The following is a 13,505-nucleotide window of genomic DNA, read 5'->3' as shown; positions in this document are numbered from 1 at the left end:
TTTTCTCTCAGACTTTGCAGTTACTCAGTCTGCAGCTTTTCCCAGCTGTGGTCTGAAGGTAGTCTGAAGCTGTAAGGCTATGTCAGTCCACCAGTAAGCATAGAAAACCCTCCTCGCCACAAACAAAAATAATGATTAAAAAAAAAAAAAGGTAAAAATTACCATACACTGCTGCCAGTCCTCAGATTATTTTCTCTGGACCTTGCAAAAGGGGTTGGTCTCTGAGGTACTGACATTTACCTCCCCTAGCCTTATGCCTGAAACTTATTAATCAGTTTAGGAATGGCACTCACTCACTTCAGACCTTTCCAGTTCCTCCTGCGATACTTGCAGGTAAGGGTGGGGTTGGAGAGGAGCATGAAGGTGGGTAAGGGATGGGGACAAGGTTGAGGGAAGCAGAGCCTCAGCAGAGTCTGGCTGTGGCACTTTTTGAATGTTTTGGGGAAGTTAAATGTTGGTATGAGAAGGTTCTACTCTGTTGGGAAGGTACTGTTGGCCTCACTTGGGGGAAAGAACAGGAAAATGGAGATGAAAAGCAGGAAGCTGTTCTCTCTCCTGAGAAACTTTGTCACACCCATCTTTCCAAGACTTTCAGAAGAAAATAGTTACTTGGGCAGGGTTGTTCCTAGTCTAAAATCATTACATAGTCCTAATAGTTTTGTGCGAGTGATGAGAGTATATTTAATTGTGTTTTGTAGCCAATTAAACTAGCTAGTACTGTGTCTTTAATGTAGGAAGAAGAGACTTTCTTTTTTACCTTCAGGAAAGAACAGAGAAATCATTCACCTTTGCTGTGGTAGAATCACATCTTTGAGAAACTCTTGTCAGAGCATCCATCACTTCCCACCACCTTTCTAAAACAGCAAGTACAGTTTGCTTGCTATCAGACAAGAAATTAAGACCCTACTTGATATTAATCAGGTGTCAATATTAAAGTAATACAACAGGGATGTAGCCTGAAACTTTATTCATGTACTTTGGGGTTTTTTTGTTGTTGTTGTTTTGGGTTTTGTTTTTCTTAAAGCAGTTGACAGGGATCTTCTCTTAGTTTTAAAATTAAGATTGTATTGATTGAGTTGTTACTGAATTTGAAGAGTTTCAGAAACTGTAATAAAAATGGAAATTAATATTTATGTGGCCTACAGAAGCATAGGCATGTTTAACTGACACTTTCAGTAAATGTACGTAACCTGTCCTGCTGCTGTAGTTAGTACTGAGGTTTCCATTAAAATCTACTAGCAAAGTGATAGCTGCACCTGACTCCCTTTTTTCAGGGATTCTTTCACAATGTGATAGTGTAGTCCTCAATTAGATACGTAAGAAGTGGTTTTCAGTTATTTGAAATAATTTTTCAGTTACTCAGAAATCGCAAGGTCAATACCTAAGTATACATGCAAATATGTGTGTCCTAAAAATCAGCACCAAGTGACATCTGCCTGTATGTCCACACAATAAGCAGTTTTCAGTTTTTATGAATTTGCAATCATAAATGTATTAACTAAATGGGCATGTCAGGGCCACTTAATTAAGTACTACTTTAAAATTAAAACCAGTATGTGAACAGCAAGATTTATTTTTCCATCAGTCTTTACTACTGCAACAGTTAAAATACACCATGAAAATTACTGCTTCATTATGTTGTTGCAGTGCCAATATGATCAAAATAAGTGGTTTGTATAAAATCAGAAAGTTATTTTAAGAAGCCTGATCAATATATACAGATTGTAGTTGTAGTAAACAGCACTGTTGTGAGGAGCTTTTGAGTAAGCTAGTCATTTTATAACATCAGGAATGCCACATATCCCTCGAGTGTTTACTGGAGTAAGGAATTCTCATATTCATTAAGAATTCATTCATTAGTTTTCTTTATCTTCTTATCCCAGCCTCTGCAACCATTTCAGAAAAGGCACCTTTTTGTTGTAACAAATTATGTGGTGTATCATATTCTAGAATCCTTCCTGCGTCCAGAACAAGCACTCTACAATGCAAAAGCAGAAAGATTACAGGAAAAGAAAGATGAGCTATTCAACTATATTTTCCAGGCCTAATACAGTTATGTCTGGATAATGGGAACTCTTACTTGGAAGAAATATCACTGAACAAGATAATTCATCGGTTTCTAAAACTAGGAACTCCTATGTTTTAAAAAGCCTTTTGAAAATGGCATTTTTGCTTAATCAGTAAAAATTCTATAGTATAGTCCATTTACTCTACAGAATTAAGTGGTCGTAATAGTAGCTTATACCTGCACCTTAGCATGAAAAATATTAAATTAATTCTGTAATTAGAAGGGGGAAACAGAACACAGTCTATTGATATTTAAATAATATTGATGCTGAAGTCTTTTGTGATACCTTGGATTGTACAGATACAAAGACACTAAGGTAAAAAGTGTTGGAGTGTAAAATTTAGTAAGTCTGAAAACTGATGCATTTAAAGGAAGCCATTTATTTTTAAAATGGCTTACCAAAACTTACTTACCTCTCTGAATCCATTACTGTATGTAACCTGTGGGCTATAGTTAATATTGTGCAGTTGTAAAATTCTCTTTTGATGGTGGACTGCACCAAGTTATCTGTTTCCATGTCAACAGAAGCTGTCGCCTATCATCTGGGACCAGGATTTTTGTCTTTCGGAGCAAAACACGGGCCAGACAGACCAGCTGTCTCTGCCCAACACTGTTAAAAATACATTTGAGAAGGCCAGGTCAGGCACATTGAGAAAGAGAAGAACAATATAAAGCTGCGATTACTGTGGAGCCTATCTGTTCTATCTTTCTTAGCAACACTTTATACTTCTCAAAAGACTACTGAAATCTGTTCATCTTGTTTTGGAAGTTTTGATTTCTTCTTGCTCAGCATACCAATAATAGTTAAGGTGTGACTCAAACACCTGTGGCTGAACTTTGTAGCGTAAACCTAGTCTTGCCTACAATTTCTATATTTGCATTATAATGAGGACTCTGAATAAGCCAGGTTGAATGCTAAACCACTTTTTAATGAAGTTCAGTGTAAAGGTTTGGATACTCCTGTATGTTAGCTGTGGTGTATGCCTTCTAGAAACTTCCTCCTAAAATGATCTGTCAAAAAAATTCAAGTTGATATTCAGTACACTCCATTTAAGACCTGCCCCTTTGCTGACGGAAGCTTCAGTATTTGAGTCCTAGAGCTTAGAGTCATTTTATTTCAGGTGTCACCCTCATTACATAACTATGGGTTGATGTTTTACACAGAAAAAATTAGTTGCTTTGCAAAGCACGTAAAGTAAAGGAATAAGCCCTCTGCAGTTTTGCCTTCTTTCCAGGTTTGCTGTTTTTGGTTTGGGGTTTTTTTCTTTTCTGTTTTGTTGGGGTTTTTAAAATTTAAATAAATGAGCACTTTTCTACCCAAATCTAAGTAGGCAGTGCATGAATTGCCCCTCCCCCCACACTCCTTTACAATTACTCATATACTTCAGCTGAAAATAGTCTACTTCCTTGGCTTCCCATACAGCACAGGCCATAAAACTTTATCTAGTTGTGAACAGTTTGCCACCTCAAAGAAACTCGTACGACCAGAATAATTCTACTTAGAATGACGAGAGAAGTATCATTTTTATACTGACACTTTCTGATGTAAATTCTCTGGAAGAAACACATAGTTTTACAGTACCAGAAAATAACTGCAATAGCACTTTCTTGTTTATGTACCTGAGATTTTCACCACCTTCTGAAATCTCATGAAGGAGCTTCTTTGGAGTGACTGCACAAAATCCTTTAAGTCACACAGTTCCAGTACCTCCCACAGTTCAAGATCAGAGTGTTTTCCAAGTGGATCCAAATTTGACTGCAGTGTCCCAGAAAACAAGACGGGGTCCTAAATAACAGCAGAATGTGAGTGCACAATTCCAACACAAACCTAAAACAGCCTGCCACAAACCCTGACATTAACATAGGGAACTGGGACAAATGATTTTGGAAATGAAGCTTTGCAAGGGAAATTGTAACGTTTTGAAGCTGGGGATGAAAAGACAAAAAATCACGTGGGGTCTCAGTGTGCTCAGTTCTTCATTAAGGTGAAATGTAAAGAGCAAAATATGTCTTATGCATTCTCTGTACTACCAGTTCTATGACTGACTAAAGACCTGCCCAGCACCTGGCAACTGCAACAACATATGAGTTATTCCTATTGTCAAGTTTGTGAAGCACTGGATACTACATCCATGAGCACTGTTAAGAAAGATTAGAAGGCTATGATTATGATTCAAATATTCTTAATTTCCTACAGGAAAGGTGACATATTCAGCAGTAAAAACCAAAAGCAATTATTGCATAAATGAGCATCACTAGCTTCTGTGCACTGAATACAGCAGGGAATGTCTGGAAAAAAGTACACATAGGCTAGTACATGCCAGGATGCGTACAGGTCACATCCAGCACTTATGACTGTAGAAACAAGCATTCAGTAGTTAAGTCTAAACACTTTTTTTGGATGTACACAAAAGCCTTTTTCTTAAAAAGGCAAATTTAAGAAGTCAGTACTTGACAAGATATGAACACCTGCACAGATTTATAAACAGAACTGATGTTTTTAGAGGCAGTGGACACCTTGACTAAGTCCAGTCACAGTGGTTAGGACCCAATAGGCAGACTGTAAAAGGCCAACAACATTCACTAGCAAGTTACATGCAAGCAGAACAGTGATAATTTTTAGGGAGCTAGGTGACCAAAAAGGACTGTTAAAATGGTTTGAGATCTTGTACATATTCTTCATTTAAACTTCATGTTACTTGCATTAGAACATCATTGAAGTAATTTTCAAATCTGTACTTTAATATGATTGTTAAAAACTTTTTCTATGAGATAGATTTGACTCATCTGAAAAAGTATCTGCACATTGAAAGCTTTGGTATCTTGCCACGCCCTTTTTTCTGTCCCAGACTTTCAACTTCATCCCGTTCCATTCTCCCAACCTACGCAATTCAACACTCCAGACTCCACCTACTCTCCACAAGTTTCAGTCTCCATTTTTCCACCCTTCCAGTTCTAGTTTCCTTGTCTGATCCCAGCTTCGGTTCAGTTCACTGAACTTTCCTGTACCTCTCTCAATTTAGTTGCCTTGATGTGGATCCAATATACTCCATTCACAGTAAATCAGACCTGCAACCGCAGTTGAGAAAATACTGCGTAATTTACAACTGTCAGATGTTGTGCAGATTCATAAGAGTATTGGTTGCTTAAAACAAGAAAAATGTTACAACTGAGCATGTAAGAATTGTGTTTTGAAGTCCTGCAGCATAATAAAATTTGGTTTAGGATTGTCATTTCTGACCCAAAAGTTATATCAAAAACTAAATTTATCATTCCCCTGAGCAAATATATTTCTCAAAGAAAAGCAGCCAAGGACTTGAAGGAATATATACATATTTTTTTTCTATTCAGCTCATTCTTGGAAAGACCCAAGCTATTTTGTTTAAATATTAGCCTTGTCTCCATGCACAGTCTATGGTAGAGACACACAGGTAATATTACCAGGGTTAACGCTCCAGAAAAGCTAGGAAAAAAAAAAAATAGACCTTCCTTTGGAAAGTGTCAGATAAATTTATTGTAAGTGATGTTAACATCACCCATGCACAAAAATGCTTTTATGAATGGCATTCAGGGAACATGCAAAAAGTCTTCAGGTGACCATTAAATTTGTGTTCTAGGTTTTACTTTATATTAGAGCATTTCAACATAAGTCAGTTTACCAGTGTCGTGGTTTAAGCCCAGTCAGCACCTTGGCACCATGCAGCCAATTGCTCATTCCCCCCATTCCCAGTGGGATGGGGAGAATTGGAAAAAAAAAAAGTAAAACTCATGGGTTGAGATAAGAACGATTTAATAACTAAAGTAAAATAAAATGTAATACTAACAACAACAATAATAATAATAGTAGTAACTAAAAGGAATATAATAAAATTAAAAACAAACAAACAAACAAGAAAAGACAAGTGATGTACAATGCAATTGCTCACTACCTGCTGACTGATGCCTGAGCAGTGATCTGCCCCTCCCAGCCAACTACCCCCAGTTTCTATACCGAGCATGATGCTCTATGGTATGGAATATCCCTTTGGGTAGTTCGGGTCAGCTGTCCTGGCCATGCTCCCTTCCAGCTTCTTGTGCACCTGCCTGCTGGCACAGCATGGGAATCTGAAAAATCCTTAACTTGGGATAAGCACTACTTAGCAACATCTAAAACATCAGTGTGTTATCAACGTTATTCTCACACTAAATCCAAAACACACTGTACCAGCTACTAAGAAGAAAATTAACTCTATCCCAGCTGAAACAGGACAACCAGCATGAACACAATCCTAATGATATGTGAACTAAACTTGAGTTTCCTGCCCTGTTCTGAAGTAAGCAGGGACAGCTTTATGTGACAGACCATAGCAGATTCATTTAAATACATATTACATGATTCACGTATACATCACTTTATTCCCTACAGTTTTCAGACATAATTACAGTTATTTTAAAGTATTTTTGCCTTCAGGTAGGACTTGGAAACACTTTATGTAGCTATACACATACAGATTCTGGAGAACACTGGGATGCATCAAAAGAAGTGTGAACAGCAGGTCGACGGAGGTGATTCTCCCCCTCTACTCTGCTGTCGTGAGACCCTACCTCGAGTCCTGTGTTCAGCTCTGGGCCCCCTCAACATAAGAAGGACATGGACCTGTTGGAGCAAGTCCAGGGGAGGGCCACGACAATGATCAGAGGGCTGGAGCCCCTCTATGAAGACAGGCTGAGAGAGTTGGGGTGGGTTGTTCAGCCTGGAGAAGAGAAGGCTCCAGGGAGACCTTGTAGCAGCCTTCCAGTACCTAAAGGCGGCCTACAAGAAAGCCAGTGAGGGACTTTTTACAAGGGCATGTAGTGATAGGACAAGGGGTAATGGCTTTAAACTGAAAGAGGGTGGATTTAGATTAGATATTAGGAAAAAAATATTTACTGTGAGGGTGGTGAGGCACTGCAACATGTTTCCTAAAGAAGTTGTGGATGCCCCACCCGTGGAAGTGTTCAAGGCCAGGTTGGATGGGGCTTTGAGCAAGCTGGTCTAGTGGAAGGTGTCCCTGCCCATGGCAGGGGGTTTGGAACTGGGTGATCTTTAAGGTCCCTTCCAACCCAAACCATTCTATGATTCTATGAGTTATCCTAGCTAAGACTGTTAAACTAAACCTGGCATAATAAAACCTGATGTCATACTTGTGGTCTCCCTGTTTTGAGGCTTCTTCCATGTAATTGCCAACATGCAGTTGTGACATTTTTCAGGATAGCATTATGCCGGCAGTACTGAAGATTACTGTCTAATGAAATAGCTAAGATTCTCAAAAATCCAATTCTAAAGCCTGATAGGCCATAACAGAGCCTGTTTTCAAAGATCACTGAAACTCTATTGGAGTTTTATACTTCGGTCTCTTGGCAGCCTGTGAACTTTGGGGTTATAATTTATCAAAAAAAAAAAAGTGTCTTGTGTTAGTAAAAAAAAAAAAGTTATCTCTAAAACACATCTCACCTGTGGAATAATGTTAAGATTTCCACGTAGGTCATGGAGTCCAATAGTTGATATATCAATTCCATCAACAATTATTTTGCCTTCAGATCTCTCTAGAACTCTAAACAAGCAATTTGTGAGTGTTGATTTACCAGCTCCTGTTCTTCCAACAATTCCAATCTGAAACAGAAAGTTTTCTGATAAAGGCTCTAACTTTCCATGCTACACATTCTATATGAAATATGATTAGTGAATTCAGTGTCAACTTTCAGTTCAAAACTTCGGTTTCTTTCACCAACATGCAATCCTATAGGTGGATAAAACTGAAACTCACTTTTGGAACACGTGACTCGCAATCACAGCTCTCCCTCAGAAGCTGTACAGCCTACGCCTGGTTCAGTGGGAATCCTTTCAATTCCCCTCCCTTTTGTCTAGCACTCCTCAGCTCAAACCAATGACTCTAAACTAGGTCTCACTTGGTGTTCCTTGACCCCAAACCCAAAGCTGATTAGCACTAATCTGGCAGCGTATTCCTCTACATAAGTATTCAGCACAGTGGACAAGAGGTTTAATTTCAAATTTGGATCTTCCTTAAAACCGCTAAATTCATAAAACATTATCTCAGTTTCTTAAAGGGATAAGAATTTCTACATAGTAGAAGAAAATACTTTTCCCTTTCTCATTGTCTTTTCTTTAATGTCTTATCCACTTAACATCTTCCCTGTTCAACATCATCTTGCTGTAGCTAGTATTGGAGTCTCCTCATATGAAATCCTTTTGAAGCAGAAAGTTAGGAAACAGAATTTTATACCTCCGATTGATTTCTTCTTACATACAGTACCTTCTCTTTACTCTGTGTCTGAAAAGAGACATCATTCAGGGCTAAACCAAGATCCTTCCTGTACTGAGCCTTGTAGTTTACAAACTCTATTATTCCTCTATCGGGCCACCCCGCTGGTGGTCTTTTTGACATTATCCATGGTTCCTGGAATTAACACCATTGGTATTTCAGTATATGACAGTAAAAATGTTACAAGTTTATAAAAACATTAGAAAAATTATATATATCTTTAAAAATCCCTGGAGCTTTAGGATAATTCCAATGCAATATAAGGGAAGGAGAACCTACTCATGAATGCTGGGCTGAAACATTCTACCTGGGTTTTTTCAGGGGTTTTGGTTTGTGTGGGGTTTTTTTTGTTCTTGTTTTTTGTTTTTCGTTTTTTTTTTTTTTTTAACAACATCTTATACACTCATTTTAAAAAGTAGACTCCATTTAACTAGGTAGTTGCTAATAGTCTGGTATCTGTTCCATCCACTGACAGGAATTGAATTTAATCTGATGCCTAATCTCCCAAATATTTAAAATGTATATTTTATGGGAAACATTTTAAGAAGTAGAGTAGGAGAGAACAGAAAGATGTGAAAAAAAGTTAAGAAACATGAACATGGGGGAAAGGGTAAAAGAGAATGAAGAGGTAGAAGAAAGTCTTGTTTCCGAGACAGACTAAGGCTCTTATGCCTCTCTACTTGACATGGGTACTACTTTCAGAAAAGCACAATAACCAAAGCAAATTGGCTTGAAACAAATGTCTCTCCAGAAATGAGGTGACTAACAGTTAGGGGTCTGACGGGCCTCTCTTCCCATCTTAAAATGCTCCTCTTGGTTGCACATAGCGTAAGAGAGTTCACTTGAGCTGTAGCTGCATTAGTCTTACTATAAAATCTATTGGTAAGAAGGATGCCAAGCAATTTACTGGTCAAAATAGGAATAAAACTGCTATGACTATAAATGTAATGAAGAAGCTACGTACTACTCTCAATGTTAAAAAAATGAGAAAGTATTTAATAACAAATTGTAACCTATTACCACTCACCAACATTAAAGTCAATTGAAGTTAATAATTTTCTATGCACCTAAATAAATATTCAAGAAGAATGCTCACCATTTCAAGAGGAATGCTCACCTCTTTATCCATTTTTGCATATTCATAAAGTCTTTCAACTGAAACTGCATTGGTCTCGATTTCACATGCTTTACGCACCCAAAAATTTAGACTCTGAATTATCTGGGGAAATAGTTGCATCACAGAATGTAAAAATTTGACTCTACTAGAATACAGCATGCTCATTTCAAAACTTACCCTGAATTTAATAATCACAGAAGCCAAAAAGTGTATAGAAAATGATGAAATGCCAAATGAACTATCACTTAGAAAATCACTGATCTTGGCGTTCCTCTGAGCACTTCTTGTCTGCTTTTAAGACTCACCAATGGCTATTGTAATTTTCACTAACATAACAGCTCCAGAAATCTGAAACTACTTCAGGATCACCAGTAATTATGTGATATGTTGAAAGGAAAAACATATACGGCTCATATTGTGGGTACATTATTGTACTATTCCCTAGGTAAAGTAAGCTAGCAATACAGAACAAAGAATTTGTAATGGAGATATGTATTTGGTCCACCATGTCTGGCAAATTTGACGCCTTCAAACACTGGGAATGCTTCTGCAGACAGAATTGGTACCACTTCCATGGTACCAATTCTGTGGTTAAATATTCCCACTTCTATAGGAAAAAAGTGAGCCAAAAGAATTCTTAGTCAACTGTTTTGAGATGCTGTATGCAACTAAATAAAGAATGGTGTCAATTTGACATTAGACAGAGGTGAAAAACTGTGCAGTACTTGTGACTGTCATCACCAAGTATAGGATGATATAAAGGAGATTCTTCAATCTCTGAATAATAGAAAATGGAACTCTTTTGAGTTGGGGGTGATGTGGATATGCCATGACAGGTAATTGTCTGTATATTTTTTTTTGTATTTCTATTCATTAGTATGTCAGCTGTGTTTCTGAAGCACTTACCACAGTGAGAATCTGGATACAGCTAGACTCCTAAGCATCACAAGATTAAAGAAACTTGGATGCTTAGTTTGTGTATACGTAATACTTAAGATTTATTTTAACTAGCAACTTATCAATACTATTTATCTTACTTCAAGACATATTTCAAATGTAGCTCTCACATATTACTTTTACAAGAACAATGCCAAAGTAAATGATTTCATTCAACTTCTACATAAGCATTCCTACATAACATTCAGTAAGTGAACAAGAAATCAGTTATGAAGTATAGTTGTACCTGTTCTTATTTGGTTTAACAAAATACTTAAAAATAAACCATACCTAGTTTCATTAACTTGATTTTTAAATATGTTTGAATAATTATTATTTCATCTAAATTCAGAAGTGGCAAATAATTAATGTGAAGCTTCCCAGAATTAATGGAATTCAAAGGAAAACTCTGTTCTGCCCATGGGATTTAGTTTCATCGATGCCATCATGTATATTCACCTACTCAACTTCATTTATGTATTCTTCTCTTTTCATATGCAATGTGGTAGCAGCAAAAAATTTATACCATTACTTACATTTAGAGCATAGGATATTGATAAACCCACTGTAGAGGAACTCACTGTATTTCCAGCTAGTACTACAAACAGTGCAGCAAAGAACACCATCAAACTTCCCAGAAATTCAAGCCTGACAGATAGCCACCTGTAGTAAATCAAGGCAAAGAAAAAAGTGAATTACCTCCAAATTTTTTATAGTATAGTGAATATATTGCTAATATAATGACTCTTTGAGATTGTTATATTAGCAATTTACCCACTTTACAAGAGAGATAAGCACTATCATTCCCATTTTACAGATGGACTGGGGAGGGAATATGACATATCTAGAACTGGTAGCACCACTAAAAACAAAATGCAGGTCTCAACTCCTGGCTAGTGCTCCCTTCACTCCTCATACTGCTTTCCTACTCTTCCTATCTGGAAAAGATTCAGGTATATGACTGAAAACCAGAACTGAAAATCTTCTCCTTGCTAATCTTTGCCTGTAATTGAACTGAATCACAAAGGAAGAAGAGGAAATGGACTTATTTCCTTAAACCCAAGATTCCACTCTCAAGACCTACTTCCACATGAACTACTGAACTATAAATTTGATTTGTTCATAAACTTGTAAGAGGAACTGTTAGTTGAAATGTAGCACAGTCCATGTTCATGGCCTATTGGTAAACTTTTTTTTTTTTTTTTTTAATATTCTCATCCCAGACAACATATGCATATTTTCTATAAACATGCTAGTTTCTGGTACATAAAGAAGAAATCATCCTAGTGCTTAGACATAATCTATGCATTCATTACGAAGAGTGGTGGATAAATTGCTCTTGTCCTTCTGTTTCTCAGTGGGTTTACTCCGACTAAAGGAGTGACTCAAGCTCAGCTCAGTCAAGTGTCTCAGCTCAGTCACAGATGCAGAACTGCTGTAAAGTACCTGTTGGAGATGACACTGTTGTAGAAGTAAACTAAGTTCTCATACACAACATCATTATTTTTTCTAATGAATCTCTCTTGGTGGCCAAATGCTCGAATTGTTGATTGCCCTGCAAGAGTTTCACTGAAGTGGGAGATCACAGGGGAATGTGATGCTCCTCCTAGCCGTCGAATTTGTCGAGAACTCGCTATGTAGTACCGCTAATCAAACAGTACAGACAAAACAGACATTTTAAGTTGCTACAGTTTTTTTTACATTGTTTAAAGTATTTGCCATATTTATTTCCAGTCAAGTAATCTGTTAAGTAATTCCTGTAAATTTTGAATATGAAAAAGTTGGAAATGTCTACACAGAAAAAAAAGTATTCACAAACAACATAGAAAAAAAAAATCTGTCTCTTGGGACACACCAACATTGTAACATTGACATAACTGCAATATATAAATTACTGGCAAGGTTAAAATAAGAGAACATTATTTCCAAATTCTATAGAAAATGTGCTATACCACAAGAGGTGTGTAACAATCAACTAAAACTTCTATGTAAACTTTCAAATTAGAATGTGCCGCTTCTTTCTCAAATGAAAGACAGCCTTTATTTCTTCAATGTAATGATGTCTATATTTAAATTCCTTAGTAGAGACTGACACTCTTTTCCTTCCTGTATATTTTTATTGTAAGAATCTTTTAAGGTCTTTAATCACAGACCATACTTTGAGCATCAAGAAACAGGAATGTAGCCATTAGTCTTTCTGAAACATTACTTTTTGGTTTCTCAGTAGCATAACTGACATTTGACAAAAAATAGCACAGGTAGCATAGGCATTGTTCTATTTTACATCTGCTGTTTCAGGGTTACCCTTCAACTTTCAACTTTCACTATAACATACACCCCATATTTTCAGGTAACTTCATCAAATTTCTTGGTGGGATCTATATCAAAAATGTATCTTCCTAAGAATAAGGAAAATACAAAGAGAAAAACGTAAGTCGTTAAAAGTTCCCAAGCATTACAGGATATATTCAAGAAGAGTTCTAATTTCCTTTTAAGAAGCCTGAAGATTTTTTCTGAAAGCAATTTCAAATGTTTTTTATATATACATATATATTTGGGGTTTGGGTTTTTTTTTTTCACAATAAGGAATAACTTAAGCCTGTACCCTTGACTGCTTTGGATATTTCACCCACATACATCTAGAAACCCTTATTAAAGCTTAATGCACTTACTTGAATAGTAAAATAAAAGTATCCCAGGGGAATAACTACCACTATGAATAGTGGTGAGGCAGATGTGATAACTAGAATGGTTCCAATAACATCTAGTGTACAATTTAGCCAAGTTCGTAAGTAATAATGGAAACGTAAGTCCACTATAAATAAGTCCTGTAATAATGCACAGAAGAATCAAGATTTTGTGAGTAAATTCCACTAAAAACTTCAAAAAAGCATCCTTTAAAAATGGAATCAAACTAAAGTATCTTCAATAAAAATTAGTAGGATCCCTCCTGATTATATCGTAACAAAATGTATCCATATATCATTATTGTTTTCTAAAAGTGAAATAGATATAATAGCTTTTAGACTACTCATAGTATGTCAGAGAACAGGCTCAGAGTGTGTGAAGTCAAGAAGAGACA

At 36.6% G+C, this 13,505-nt stretch overlaps 1 pseudogene; it reads right to left on the bottom strand.

Moving 5' to 3' along the window:
* Nucleotides 1-1,555: 1,555 nt before the first annotated feature.
* The window catches only part of LOC115343899, a 40,324-nt pseudogene continuing 28,374 nt past the window's right edge, over nt 1,556-13,505 (bottom strand).

Source organism: Aquila chrysaetos, chromosome 7, assembly GCF_900496995.4.
Source record: "Aquila chrysaetos chrysaetos chromosome 7, bAquChr1.4, whole genome shotgun sequence".
Taxonomy (NCBI): domain Eukaryota; kingdom Metazoa; phylum Chordata; class Aves; order Accipitriformes; family Accipitridae; genus Aquila; species Aquila chrysaetos.
This window is presented reverse-complemented; position numbering and strand designations above follow the sequence as displayed.